We start from the raw sequence: 13527 nt of genomic DNA on the forward strand, positions 1-13527 counted from the left end.
GCGCAGCGCATACAAGAGGCGCGGCGCATTGGGCTGCATTTTGCAGTGTAAAAAAATACGGGCACGGCGCATTGGGCTGGATGCGCGGCGCACATAGCCAAAGAGCCCAAAAACCGCCCAAAATCACTCTCATCGCCCCAAATCACATGAATTGGTCTTGATACAACTAGGTAGAGCTTGCATCTCTGTTTTTATCCAAGTTTGGTGTATATGTCGTGGTGATTGATGAATGGTGAGTATTTAAAAAATCAAACTCTACTTTTTCAACATATTCAAAGGAGATTGCTACTAGGCTTTTGTATTTAACTATTTTGCTACCAAGTCTATCATCCCTCCATCACTCCCTTATCCCATTTGTCCATTGATTTCATTATTCCCTAAGTTCCCCTACACCCTAAATTCACTAATCCCCTATCCCAAGTTCACTTTCCCAAAATACCAAGTGTAAATTCCCAAACCCTAATGGTTGTCCCAAGAGCTTCATGTCACCATTCAGCTGAGTGTACCATCATTCAGAGGGTTGTCATCATCATGTTAGGTTCTAATGGGTCATTGTACACTTTGTCCATACTTCAGTTGTGCCTAGGTAAGGTTCATGACCCTCTCCTAGGGTTTTGAAAGTAATTTCTCTTGGATGTGTTGGAAATAATACTGAGAGGGGGGGGGGGGGTGAATCAGTATTTACATATTCTTTTCAATATATTTATACTTTGAATTATTCTTTAGATATTGTATGTCAGCACCATAAAACAATGAGAATGAACAAGAAAAACAGATAGTCACACCAAAGAACACCAGATATAAGGTGGAAACCCAATGTGGGTGAAAACCACCTACTGCAATATGTCTCTATCTTCTTTGAATTAGAAACTCCTTTTACAATGATTTTGTACTGGTGCAGTCCTTTACCAATACGCAGGCTGCAACCTACAGAGAGCTACAACTCTCTCTTGTTTTCTAGTCTCTCCTGGAAGGGAGCTACAGCCCCTTTTCTTCTTTTCTTTCAAGGACCACTTTTCATTATTTTTTAGACCGGATCCAAGAACATCAAATAAACATCAAGTACATGTGAATCAACCAATCTCCTTATACAATCAAACCAATGAGCCACCCAAACTTCTCAGAATGCTGTAAACAGAAAACCAACACCAGTATCGTAAACCCAGAACACAGCAGCAAATAGAAAACAGGCAGCCAACAAATATTTCAAAACAGGTCCGCAACTTCACCAATATAAACTTGCGGATACCCGCACTTCACTTTCAGCTGTGCTGCGTATACCCGCACTTCGTTTTCTTCTGTACTGCGTACCCTGCACTGTGCCTTCAGCTACTCTGCATACACCCGCACTGTGACTTCCTCTGTACTACGTACCCCGCACTGAGCCTTTAGCTGCGCTGCGTATACTTGCACTGCGCCTTCTTCTGTACTGCGTACCCCCGCACTCTTGTTGTAGATCACCTGCGAACCTCTGATTAGCGCCAAATTAACAGTCCTCCAATGTACCACAGACAGTCAGATCCACAGATCTGATCATGCGCCCGAGAGATCACGACTTAGCAATAGATTCGCCTTCAAATTTTACCTTGATTTAGATCTAGCTTTTAAAACTGATAACCGAAAATTCAGATCTTAAAATATTCAACTTTTCAAAGATGTCTCAGCCAAGTGATCTCCTTCCCTATTTATAGTCAAGCCCTTATTCACACCATGGGACAAAACCATCAATCACCAATACAAGGGATCCAAACTGGGGCTAAATTAGATCCTATACCACGGGCCAAAACCATAGGATCATGAACGACGGGCTAAATACCACGGGCCAAACATAAGAAACCCCACGTGAGCGCACTTCTCTGCCTTGAAGTGAGTGAACTGGGGGACCGCACTTTCTAAACGGGTAACCTGCGAGTATGACCGCACTTCATGAATGACGAACCTGCGGGTCCGCACCTTTTCAACCATTCACCTGCGAACCTCATAATTTTCATCATTTTGAGAGCCTGAACAGAGTTTAGCCACTTGAGTGAGTTGCCATCAAGTACAACACCAGAATCATAATGCCAACAGGATGGTCAAATCATCAACAAAAATTGTATCCTAATGTTCGTACACCTTCCCCTATCCTTACTGTACCTTATTAAACACTTCCCATCACTGAGATCCCCCAAATTCCTCATTTTCATACAAACCCTAGTTTCTTGCTACAACTTGACAATTTTCTAGGTTGGGCTTGTGTTTAGCCATTTTGGACCCCGTCCCCTCACTCAATATTTAAAATTCCACTTTTATATGCTTCCTAACATCCCTCCCTACTTCCAAAAATTTTCTCAAGAATTTAGAAGCCCCTTATCCCCTTCATTTTGCTTCATTTCAACAAATCCCCTGTTCCACACATCGGGGTAGGTTTTACTCAAATGATGTTTTTGAGAAAAAAATGATGAATTTGGGAACAATGAGAGAGGTTTTTGTCTAAAATAGGCCAAGGAAGAAAAACCTCCTCCATTTTTTACACAGGTGTCATGGTTTTAGAGAAATGTCAAAAATACAGCTGCCTCGAGAGAATTGATGCACCTCTAACGTGACCTTGGGAAAATCAAGTTTTCTCCTATCTTGGTTGGCCAAATGACTTAAATGATGAGCCAAATGATAACCAGACTCAATAATCTCTCCAACGAGCTATTGTGCACCCAATTTGGACACTAGGAAGGCCCTCAAAATTGGTCTGTAGAAAGGCATTATGCACAGAAATTTTTAACACAGGGTTTTCTATGCTATGCGTCGCGCCACGTGGCGCTCGATTTTGCTAGGGGGCTCCAAATCTCAAAAGGTCTAGATTTTTCGATTTTTCATGCAAAATTACACTTTTATACCTATGGCCAAGAAATTTGGGCAGGTTTTGAGCCCTCAAAAATGTCAAAAACACTCAAAAAATGACCTCACTGCCCCTATTTTGACACACATGAAGCAGTGTTGGGAGAATGGACTTTTGGATGGGAAAATGGATGAAGAATTGAAAAATTCCACTTGGGTTGGAAAGTAGACAGGAAAAAATTTCTAGCAAGTACACTTGGAGCTCATTTGGACATCGGGAAGGCCTCCAAACGTGGGTCCAAACAGGCACTACGCATAGAGAATTAGGCGCGGCACATAGAGGAAAAATTGCTAGTTTGACTAAGTTTTACTCTGTTTTTCACCCAGCTTCACCTAGCTTGACTTTTCCACTTTCCTAATGGAAAATTTATGATGTAATTTGATCAACATTGATGGATCGTAATGTAAATATGTTGTATTTTCACTTGTAGCGGTAGATTCATCAGTTTAGAGGTTGTTTGAAATTGAATGAATCAGTTCCCTTGTTTCTAGAGGCATGCTGTTATGTTCCCTATTTCCTGGTTCTCAGTTTAGAATCAGTTGGATCAGCTCCTAAACTTGTGAGCTCGACCCCTAGAGGCAAGGATGAGTTATGTTTGTCTATATTATGTTTTTTTTCAGTCATTAGCATGGTTGGACTCTTGAGAAAGCCTTGAGCTTCATTGTACATTCATTTTCAGTATTTTGGCTAAGGAATTGAGACCAGGATTTGCAGCACTCTTTGGGATTCATGTGGCAATTTGTCTTGGTATAGTGCTTCTCTCTATAATTGTGAATTTGTTTATGTATGTCATTATCTATCTTATGTCTTCTGAACTAAACAAACAAGAGTGTAAGTAGAATCCATTGAAAGTGCAGTGCTCTACTTGAATTTTGCTTTTGTTATTTGATGTTTTCATCTATTTGGGGAGGATTCATGGTTACTCTTTCCCTCTTCAACACCTCACCTGTCTATCCCTTCCATTCCATTCAAATTTAAGTGCCAAAATGATTTCCTACCTTGCCCCATTGAGATCTCTGAAGAACTGAGCCTTAATCCCCACACCCCAAAATGTGTCTTTCCCTCTGAGCCAACAAATCATCATTTTATCAAATCAAATTCTCTTGCAACTTATACCTAGCCTAAGATCAGTAGATATTTTAGTCATCTCAAGCCCCTATAGATCATCATTTGCTGAGATTGACCTGGAGAGAGCCCTCTCCTGACCTGGTAGGGTTAGCTACCAGGCTGAGCATGGTTTGATGTTGGCCCTGGATCCTAACTTTTCAGCCTGAGGTAAATCTAGGCACTAACATAGTGGCTACTCTGCTGGGGAAGAAAAGTTTATTTGTTTGTTAGTGTTTTTACTTTATAAACTACAGACACAGCCTGAAGTTAGCCAAGTAGCCTTCGAAACGCTCTTGCGTTGCATTAGCGAAAGTAGATAAAAGCTGCTTCAGTCAATCTCTGGTCTAGTCTTATAAGCTGAACATCTGACTTGCAAATTGCCCGAGTAACTTGTATCAAGTCCAGATCTTATTGTTGATGGTGGACAATGATCAGACACCGGAAAGGCTGAAATCATTCACCTGGCGAATCCAAATAATTTTTGAGATCAGATCCAAAGACTCCACTGGAGGATGAACCTGACCAGTAGAAACATGAAAGGACAATATGGAAAGATTAGGTATTCAAGTTGGAATTTCATCCAAGATATTTTGTTCTTTGTTATAAATTATTTCTTCTCTTTTCTCGAGAATGTCAAGAAGGCTTTACAAAGTATATTGTATTTGAGAAGAGATCCTCGGCCTGCATTTGATTCCTTCCCTTTGAACATTGTGAATACCAAAGATTTGCATGCTTTTGAGCTTGATCAAGACCTTTTTTCTGAATCTTGTGATGACCGTCTTCAAACTGATGAGCCTCAAGAGACCAAGACTGATTTTACAGCTTCTATACATACCCCACTACCTTGTAAAATTCTAGATCGATACAAGCCTCTGATTTTACCTTCTATATCCCATGCTTTCCCTAAAAATCATGACCTATATCTACCAAGATTTGATGGTGAACGCGACAATATCACTGCTGAGAGACATGTACTGAATTTTGAGTTTTTTCTTGACCTTTTTGAAGTTGATGAAGAAGATGTTAGTATTAGGCTTTTTGCTCTTTCGTTTCAAGGCAAATTCAAGAGTTGGTTCAAAACCCTACCTGATGCGAGCATCTCATATTTCCAACAGTTCGTCAAAGCTTTCCTTGACAGGTGGGTGGTAAGATAGAACCCTTTCTTGATTATAGAAGAGTATAACTAGCTAAAAAGACTGCCAGGGGAGACAGTACAACAATTTTATGCCAGATTTAACCAAGTTTATTTTTCGATGCCGGTTAATATAGACCTCCTCTTGGATCTTCTCTCTTGCACTACCCGGCTACCTTTGATCCGGAAATGGAGTTCCAGCTGAGAGAAAGGAATCTTGAAACACTTGAAGAGATGCAGAACAATGCAGTAGATGTAGAGGCTCATTTGCTGATCATAAGGGCAAGGTTGAAGGAAGAAGAAATGGAAAACATAGACCCAGAGGAATCAACATCTCTAGAGGTAAAGCTTGACATTTTGGTAAGTGCAGTGGAAGAGATGATGCAAAGTATCACTACAAGGAATGAGTATGATGTTCAAGCCCATGGCTCGCTGGTTGAAGAAGAACAAGTTGCTGATCCAAAACATCTTCTTTCTTATCCTAGTTATCATAGATCTGATAATGATTGTCTTATAGATCATTTTGGAGAAAAGAGATCTGTTGATATGACATTTATGCTTGATGATGTAATTTTTTACTGATTATTTGCCTTAGTTTGATCAGTATGATGATGATTATGTTCTCCAAATAGAAGCTAATCTTGCAGACAAATCAACAGCTAGTTTGTGGGAGGAAGAAGTTCACTTTCAGCAGCTCGAATACAATGTTTAGCCAATGCATATCAGTCATGGAAGTGAGGAGGAAAGTGCAACATATTTTGAAGTAAGTGAAGGATATTTGCCTTTTTGTTTTGCTTCGTTTCAGTTCATTAGAGACAACATTCATACAATCAGAAATCAACTATCGACAAGTCTTGATTTGGACCATCTTGAGGGCAATGAAAACCTTGTTCAAGACTTCTCATATCTAGATTTGCAGCCCCTGAATGCCATTGATTGTCAAATTGCAGATGAAGACATGGAAGCTAGTACATATGATCAAATGATACAAGATGATTCCATACCTTTTTGTTTTGAATCATTTCAGTTTTTGAAGGAAAATTTGCATAGTACATCTTCCATAATGGATGAGAAACTTGTAGAGAATCATGTAATCTCATCGAAAACAATAGAAAAAGGGTTGCAACAGTCTTTTCGTGTTTTTCATGATCCAATAGCTGATGTGTTGGATGATATCTGCAGTCCAAGTCCTTCTCCATTGACTACATGTGAGCTTGAAACATGTGTTGATATAAATTTTCTCCGGCAGCTGGTTTCTTTGTCATTTTCAGCAGGAGTCTCATCACAAAGCTCAGATGAAAGTTTGCATTCATGGAATGAGGAGAACAGAAGTAAGCCATTGAATGAGCTAAGTCCCAGTGTGCATGAACTTCAAGATCCTTATGCAGTGTTTTTGGAGGTGGATAGAGAATCCATATCATTCAACGGATCTGTTTCTAAGTTGTCATGGGGGTTGCCTTTCAGTAGTTCTCTCTTGTTGTTCATAAGCAAGCACTTGCAAAGAATTCAAACAGCAGCCTGAATACTTACTTGGTTGCATTGGTTGTTTCATTTCACTTGATCAGGTGATGAATGGAACAACTAGCATAGGTTGTATTGAATAAGCTTCATATTGAGCATCATTTCCAGTTTGTCGGTTGTGTTTAAGTATCGAGTTAATTTTTAGTTGAGTGAGAGTCAATTTGTGTCGTCGAGTCATCAGTTTTCAGTCATGCATTTCAGCTTGATTTTTTGACTCCATTGCCCAATGGATGAAGGCACTGTTTGCTTTCCAAAGATCTGTAGTTCTTGGCACCTCCAAGGAGCTACCATCCCTGTTGGAGCCAATGTTAGTGTCAATACTTGCGGCCTTTCTCAAGTGATCAAACATGCTCTTACAAAGTGATTTTAAGGTTTCAAGGTCAAATTTTGTCATTTCAGTGAGTCTTCAAGCAAAATTTGGTCACTAGGTATTAGGTCTAGGGTTTCATTAGGGTTTCATAAAAAATGTCTCCAAAATGTCCAATAACAGTCAACAGGCACATGAGGAGGTTCCAGTACCAATAAAGTTCATAAGTTGCTCAGCAATGTACTTTTCCTCAAAACTCTGTTTTGAGGAAAAACAGAATATTCTAGGTTTTTATTGTATTAATTCAAGTATTTTCAGTTCTCTTGAATGTAAATCAGCTCAGAGGCAACCCTGGTCACCTTTCCAAGCATTAGCTACTCCATCATCTGCAAGGTAAACAAAAAATCAAAGCATTCAATTCATCACAGGCAAAAATAAAGCAAACTTCCCATAAACAAAGTTTGAAAAGCAAGTCAAATGCAAACATTACAAAGTGGGTTCTTGATAAGTGAAAACTTAATATCTCTTGTATATAACTCATTGGTCATGTTCAAAGAGCTCATTTGCATTCAAAGAAGACATATTAAGCAAGAGAAGGTCGTGTTGGAGAAAGGAAGCAAGTTTGAAGCAAAACTGTGCAAATCCAAAGGCAAGGCGCAATGGGCAGGAGACACGGCGGATACAAGAGGTGTGGCGCATTGGGCTGCATTTCGCAGTGTAAATCAACACGGGCACGGCGCATTGGGATGGATGCGCAATGCACACAGCCAAAGAGCCCAAAAACTGCCCAAAATTTCTCTCATCGCCCCAAATCGCATGAATTGGTCTTGATACAAGTAGGTAGAGCCTCCATCTCTATTTTTATCCAAGTTTGGTGTATATGTCATGGTGATTGATGAATGGTGAGTATTTAAAAAATCAAACCCTACTTTTTCAACATTTTCAAAGGAGATTGCTGCTAGGGTTTTGTATTTAACTGTTTTTCTACCAAGTCTATCATCCCTCCATCACTCCCTTATCCCATTTGTCCATTGATTTCATTATTCCCTAAGTTCCCCTACCACCTAAATTCACTAATCCCCTATCCCAAGTTCCCTTTCCCAAAATACCAAGTGTAAATTTCCAAACCCTAATGGTTGTCCCAAGAGCTTCATGTCACGATTCAGCTAAGTGTACCATCATTCAGAGGGTTTTCATCATCATTTCATGTTCTAATGGGTCATTTTACACCTTGTTCATACTTCAGTTGTGCCTAGGTAACGTTCATTACCCTCTCCTAGGGTTTTGAAAGTAATTTCTCTTGGATGGTCAAATCATCAGCAAAACTTGTATCCTGATATTCATACACCTTCTCCTATCCTTAATGTACCTTATTAAGCACTTTCCATCATTGAGATCCCCCAAATTCCTCATTTTCGCACAAACCCTAGTTTCTTGCTACAACTTGACAATTTTCTAGGTTGGGCCTGTGTTTAGCCCTTTTGGACCCCTTCCCCTCACTCAATCTTTGAAATTACACTTTCCTCTACTTCCTAACATCCCTCCCTACTTCCCAAAATTTTCTCAAGAATTTAGAAGCCCCTTATCCCCTTCATTTCGCTTCATTTCAACAAATCCCCTCTTCCACACATCGGGGTAGGTATTACTCAAACAATGTTTTTGAGCAAGAAAAGATAAATTTGGGAAAACTGGAAGATGTTTTTGTCCACAATAGGCCAAGGAAGAAAAAAACTCCTCCACGTTTTACACAGGTGTCATGGTTTTAGAGAAATGTCAAAAATACAGCTGCCTCGGGAGAATTGATGCACCTCTAAAGTGACTTTGGTAAAATCAAGTTTTCTCCCAGCTTGGTTGGCAAAATGACTTGCATAATGAGCCAAATGATAACTAGACTCAATAATTTTTCCAACAAGCTATTGTGCACCCAATTTTCAGACCTGGAAGGCCCTCAAAACTGGTCTACAAAAAGGCGCTATGCACACAAATTTTTAACACAGGGTTTTCTGCCCTATGCGCCGCACCATGTGGCACTCGCTTTTGCTAGGGGGCTCCAAATCTCAAAAACTCAGTATTTTTGGATTTTTCATGTAAAATTACACTTTCCTACCTATGGCCAAGAAATTTGGGTAGGTTTTGAGCCCTCAAAAAGGTCAAAAACACTGAAAAAATGACCTCACTGCCCCTATTTTGACACACAGGAAGCAGTGTTGGGAGAATGGGATTTTGGAGATGAAAGTGGAGGCCAAATTGAAAAATTCCACCTGGGTTGAAAAGTAGACTAGTAGACATTTCCATAAAGCACACTTGGAACTCATTTGGACATCGGGAAGGCCTCCAAAAGTGGGTCCAAACAGGCGATACGCATAGAGAAACATCCGCGGCACATAAAGGAAAAATTTCTAGTTTGACTAAGTTTTTCTCTGTTTTTCGCCCACCTTTGCCTAGTTTGAATTTTCCACTCTCCTAATGGAAAATATGTTGGATTTTCACTTGTAGAGGTAGATCCACCAGTTTAGAGTTGTTTGAAACTGAATGAATCAATTCCCTTGTTTCTAGAGGCATGTTGTTTTGTTGCCTATTTTCTGGTTCTCAGTTTAGAATCAATTGGATTAGCTCCTAAAATTGTGAGCTCGACCCCTAGAGGCAAGTGTTATAGACATTTTTGTGCCTTACAGCTATAAGCATGAAATTTCCATAATCTAAGGGATCCAAAGTCCCTAATCATGTTGTTCCTACCCCTAGAGGAACAAGGCTAACAAACCACAGCAATTCACAAAAGTTCTCCACCAGAAACTGCTCAAAAACAAGTCAATTCAGGATCAATTCAAGAGCTCCACTAGCTGTCTGCGCTGAAATGCAAAGTCTGAACTGGCTACCTGCACTGCAACGCAGGTAGAAGCACTACCAGGGTGCGCTGAGCGGGAATTAACAAATGGCAAGTTCATTCAACAAGGTGTCAAGACCCTGGAAGCTTCCAGAATCTTCCTCAATGACACTTGCTTCAATGAATTCGACTCATGATGAGTAAGAGGTTCTCAAACTCCAAGTGGAAGCAAGAACCTCCAAGTGGAAACAAGAACTGACAGAGGGAGAGGACACTAGTCAGATCTCAAGCTGACTCATCCTCTCTCCAAACATCTATATATGGATCTCCCCTCCATCAGATCTAGGGGCTGGAATTTGGTTATTGCAAAGAATTGTTGTTGGTTTGAGATTGGAATCATTGGGTGCTTAATTCTTTGAAGGGAGGTGAAGATAGGAATTCTATTTGCTGGGAAGGAGATGCTGGATTGGAGCCTTCTTGGTTGTATCTCTTCCTGAACCTTGTTATTCATCAATAAAGCTATCTTGGTTTCTCCTATATACTGATGTATCTTTGATGTATGATTGCATTAGTATGTTTAGTTTATTTATAATCCTGAAATAGTTATGAATATGAATCTATGTCTTTGTGTAGTGTTCTCTTCTTGTGATCTTGCAGAGACCTGTTGAAGCTGGGCGAGCGAGAAGGCAAGTAGCTGGGAACTCTCAAAGAGAAGAGAAATCGGATCGAGGGACAAACGGAAGACACCAGTTAGTCCATCCATCTAGCTTCATTCTTAATTCATAAAGGAAGAATACTAGAATAGCTGTGTCTGTTTGTTGCTAAGGCACTGTCACACCTTAGGTGGATAGGATTGTCCTGCATAGGCATTTTTCCCCACAACAAATTGGTGACTTCGCTGGGGAGATCTGTTTAGTCATTTTATTTGTGTCTCTATCATTGTTTGTTTCATAGACTCAACAGCAACAATCGAACTGCATCTGCTATTCTCAGATGCAAAGTAGATAGTTGTTGCTTTGATCCAATCACTGGATTTGTCTATGATCTGAACAATGGACTCACAAATGATTTGATGATCCTTTGTGATAGATCTTAGTCCTCCCTCAAAGCATCCCTTTGATTGTACCTTGCTTGTTGCTTTTATTTGGCCTGAAACAGTAGATTAATCAGCAAACTGTGACCCAGAACCCAGTGAGGAACTCTCGTTTCTCCTTCAGCGCAGACCCTGTGAAGAGGTTCTGCATTTCAACGTAGGTCCCGTGAAGGCTACCTGCGCTGAATGTCAAAACCTCTGTGTTGAGGGTGCGTTGATCCAGTTAGGCCTTGTGCAGCTGGGGTTCTCTGCTCTGTTTTTCCTTGTTTTGATCTCTGTTTTTGTAGCCTGTAACCAGCATAGGTACCTGTCTGATAACTCCTTTTCTCTGCTTAAATTCTGCCTCCTTTTGTACAAAAAGACTGTGAGTGTTTTTATGTGTTTGTGGCATCATTTACAGTTTTCCTTTACAAGAGTGAAATAATCGTCCCGTAGCCCTTGATTCAGATCTGTTGATTGTGATCTTAGGAGAGAGTTCATTGGCTGTTTACAGTTGATTATACATTTACTTTTGCTTTTGGTTTGAGTTTGTCTCTTTTAAGTGTCGAAACAAGTGTTCACTTCGAAAGTCGTAAAGTGTTGTATTCTCTTCTACCCTTTCTGATTTCGAAAAAGTAAACTTGTTTGTATTTGTCATTTAAAAGCAAATTCAAAGTTGTATAAAAAGCTTTCTTTTTAGGCATCAATATTAAGAAAGCGGAAAACAAACACCTGCATTGTGCATTTGCATCTTGATAGTTTGCATGCTTGATTTAGGAAAAGTGCATTAGAGTGTGCTGATTGCTCTTTGAGAAAAGATGGTGTCTTTCTTTTCCCTTTGTAGCTAGGATTTTCATAGTTGAAAAGATATAAAAGCTTGCTTATCATCTTTAGATTGCTTTTAGGAATTGTATCATACATCTCGTGGTGATCCAAAAAGGGAAACTTCTAAAAAAGATCAACCTAAAATAAATTGAATGAACTTAACAACGCTTTGCAACATAACGCACAACATAGAGGTCTAGGCTAGAGACGTGTTCCGACGTCGTAAAGCCTAGTGACTGTCGATCTCGCTGATGGTGGGTGATTCCTCCTGAGGGACGATAGCACCAGTACGGATTGTGCTCCCACGTACCATCGCGTATATATTGGGAGACCCTTATAGGCATTTAACCTTTATCCTTAGGAAGCCGTGTCGGCCTCCCTACTGATCGCAATGCACTGAACACAGCATTCAGGAAGATCGACCGCCCGTACCCTAAAAAGTATTCTGCGGTTTTGCGAAAAGTTTGGCACACCCTCTGCCTAGAACTCCAGAGTAGTTCCTTTTGGTCTTTTTCAGACTCTATAACAGAAAAATTCCATCCGAGCATTTGTCTCTTCGGGCTCGTTAAAACATCGAAGGAGACTAGAGTCATCTTTAGCTTTTTCTCGACTCTTTAAAAGTGAAAAAGCAAGTTGTGTCTAAGCGTCGTTAAAAATTTATTTTAAACGGAACAATCACCCTTTATCCCTGCGTTGATCTTTAGGTTGAGAGGATGGAGCCCACCAACCAAGGAATTCCCCTTGGTGGATATCCTAGTCCCTTCTCCTCTTGGGGAGATGTTGGTGCACCCCATATGGCCACGTTGTCGCTTCCAGAACTGACAATTGGCCTGCCGGTCTGGCTCTTTTCAACCAATGTCGTTTAGAACACCACTATTCCTGAACAGTCGAATCAACAGTTAGACCGGACCAGAGTTACCCACCAGCCTTCTACTTCATCTAATTCTTCCTCTCCTCCTTCCTCTTCGCTTGACGGAACTGGTAAAACAAAAAACCAAGTTCCTAAGGAGAAGAAGGAAAAGAAGAAGAAAGAGAAGAAGAAGAAGGAGCCAAAAGCGACTGGGGGCAAACAAGTGTCGTCTGACAAAAATCCACACACAGCATTGACTAGGCCTAAATCGCCATGTGTCATATGCAAGGGAGACCACTTCCACAAAGATTGTCCCCGCATCCCTCGGATACTAAGGGACTGGTCTCCCTATTTGCACAATTCGGTGGCGTCAACCTCTGATAGCCATGTTGACAGCACACCGTCAACTAGTGAAAGTGAAGCCACAGGACAGAGAGGGAAAGCTAGATTTCCCTACAAACTGTGTGAAGGCGATCATGCCATCCACCATTGTCCCTTCTTAGACGAGGCTAAAAGAGTTTTGGAAGATCGCCCGATTTCACGAGCGCAACTTCCTCCTGGATATCAAAAACTCCTGCCAAGTCCTTCACTAGTTGAGAACCCGGTTGGCCCGCTCAGGTGGTCAGCCGAAGCACCTATCATTGAAGATGAACCATCTGAATCCATACCTGATGAAAGTCAAAAGGTTGAGGCAGTAGCTGACCCGGTTTTGCCTTCAGAGGCTCTATCTTCGAATGATACCATCACAGAAGAGAATAAAGACGACACCATCCAAATTCTCTTCATCAGCATAGACTCCAACGAACAAGGGGGCAATTTGCCCATTCCTTTATCGCAGGAAGGAACTTCATCAGAGTCATACCTGGCCGTCTATTCGGTCCCACCACCAAGCAGCCTATGGCCAAGAAATTTGGGCAGGTTTTGAGCCCTCAAAAAGGTCAAAAACACTGAAAAAATGACCTCACTGCCCCTATTTTGACACACAGGAAGCAGTGTTGGGAGAATGGGATTTTG

Source organism: Pinus tabuliformis, chromosome 3_2, assembly GCF_031772625.1.
Source record: "Pinus tabuliformis cultivar Carrire ecotype Pingquan chromosome 3_2, CPIR1, whole genome shotgun sequence".
Taxonomy (NCBI): Eukaryota; Viridiplantae; Streptophyta; class Pinopsida; order Pinales; family Pinaceae; genus Pinus; species Pinus tabuliformis.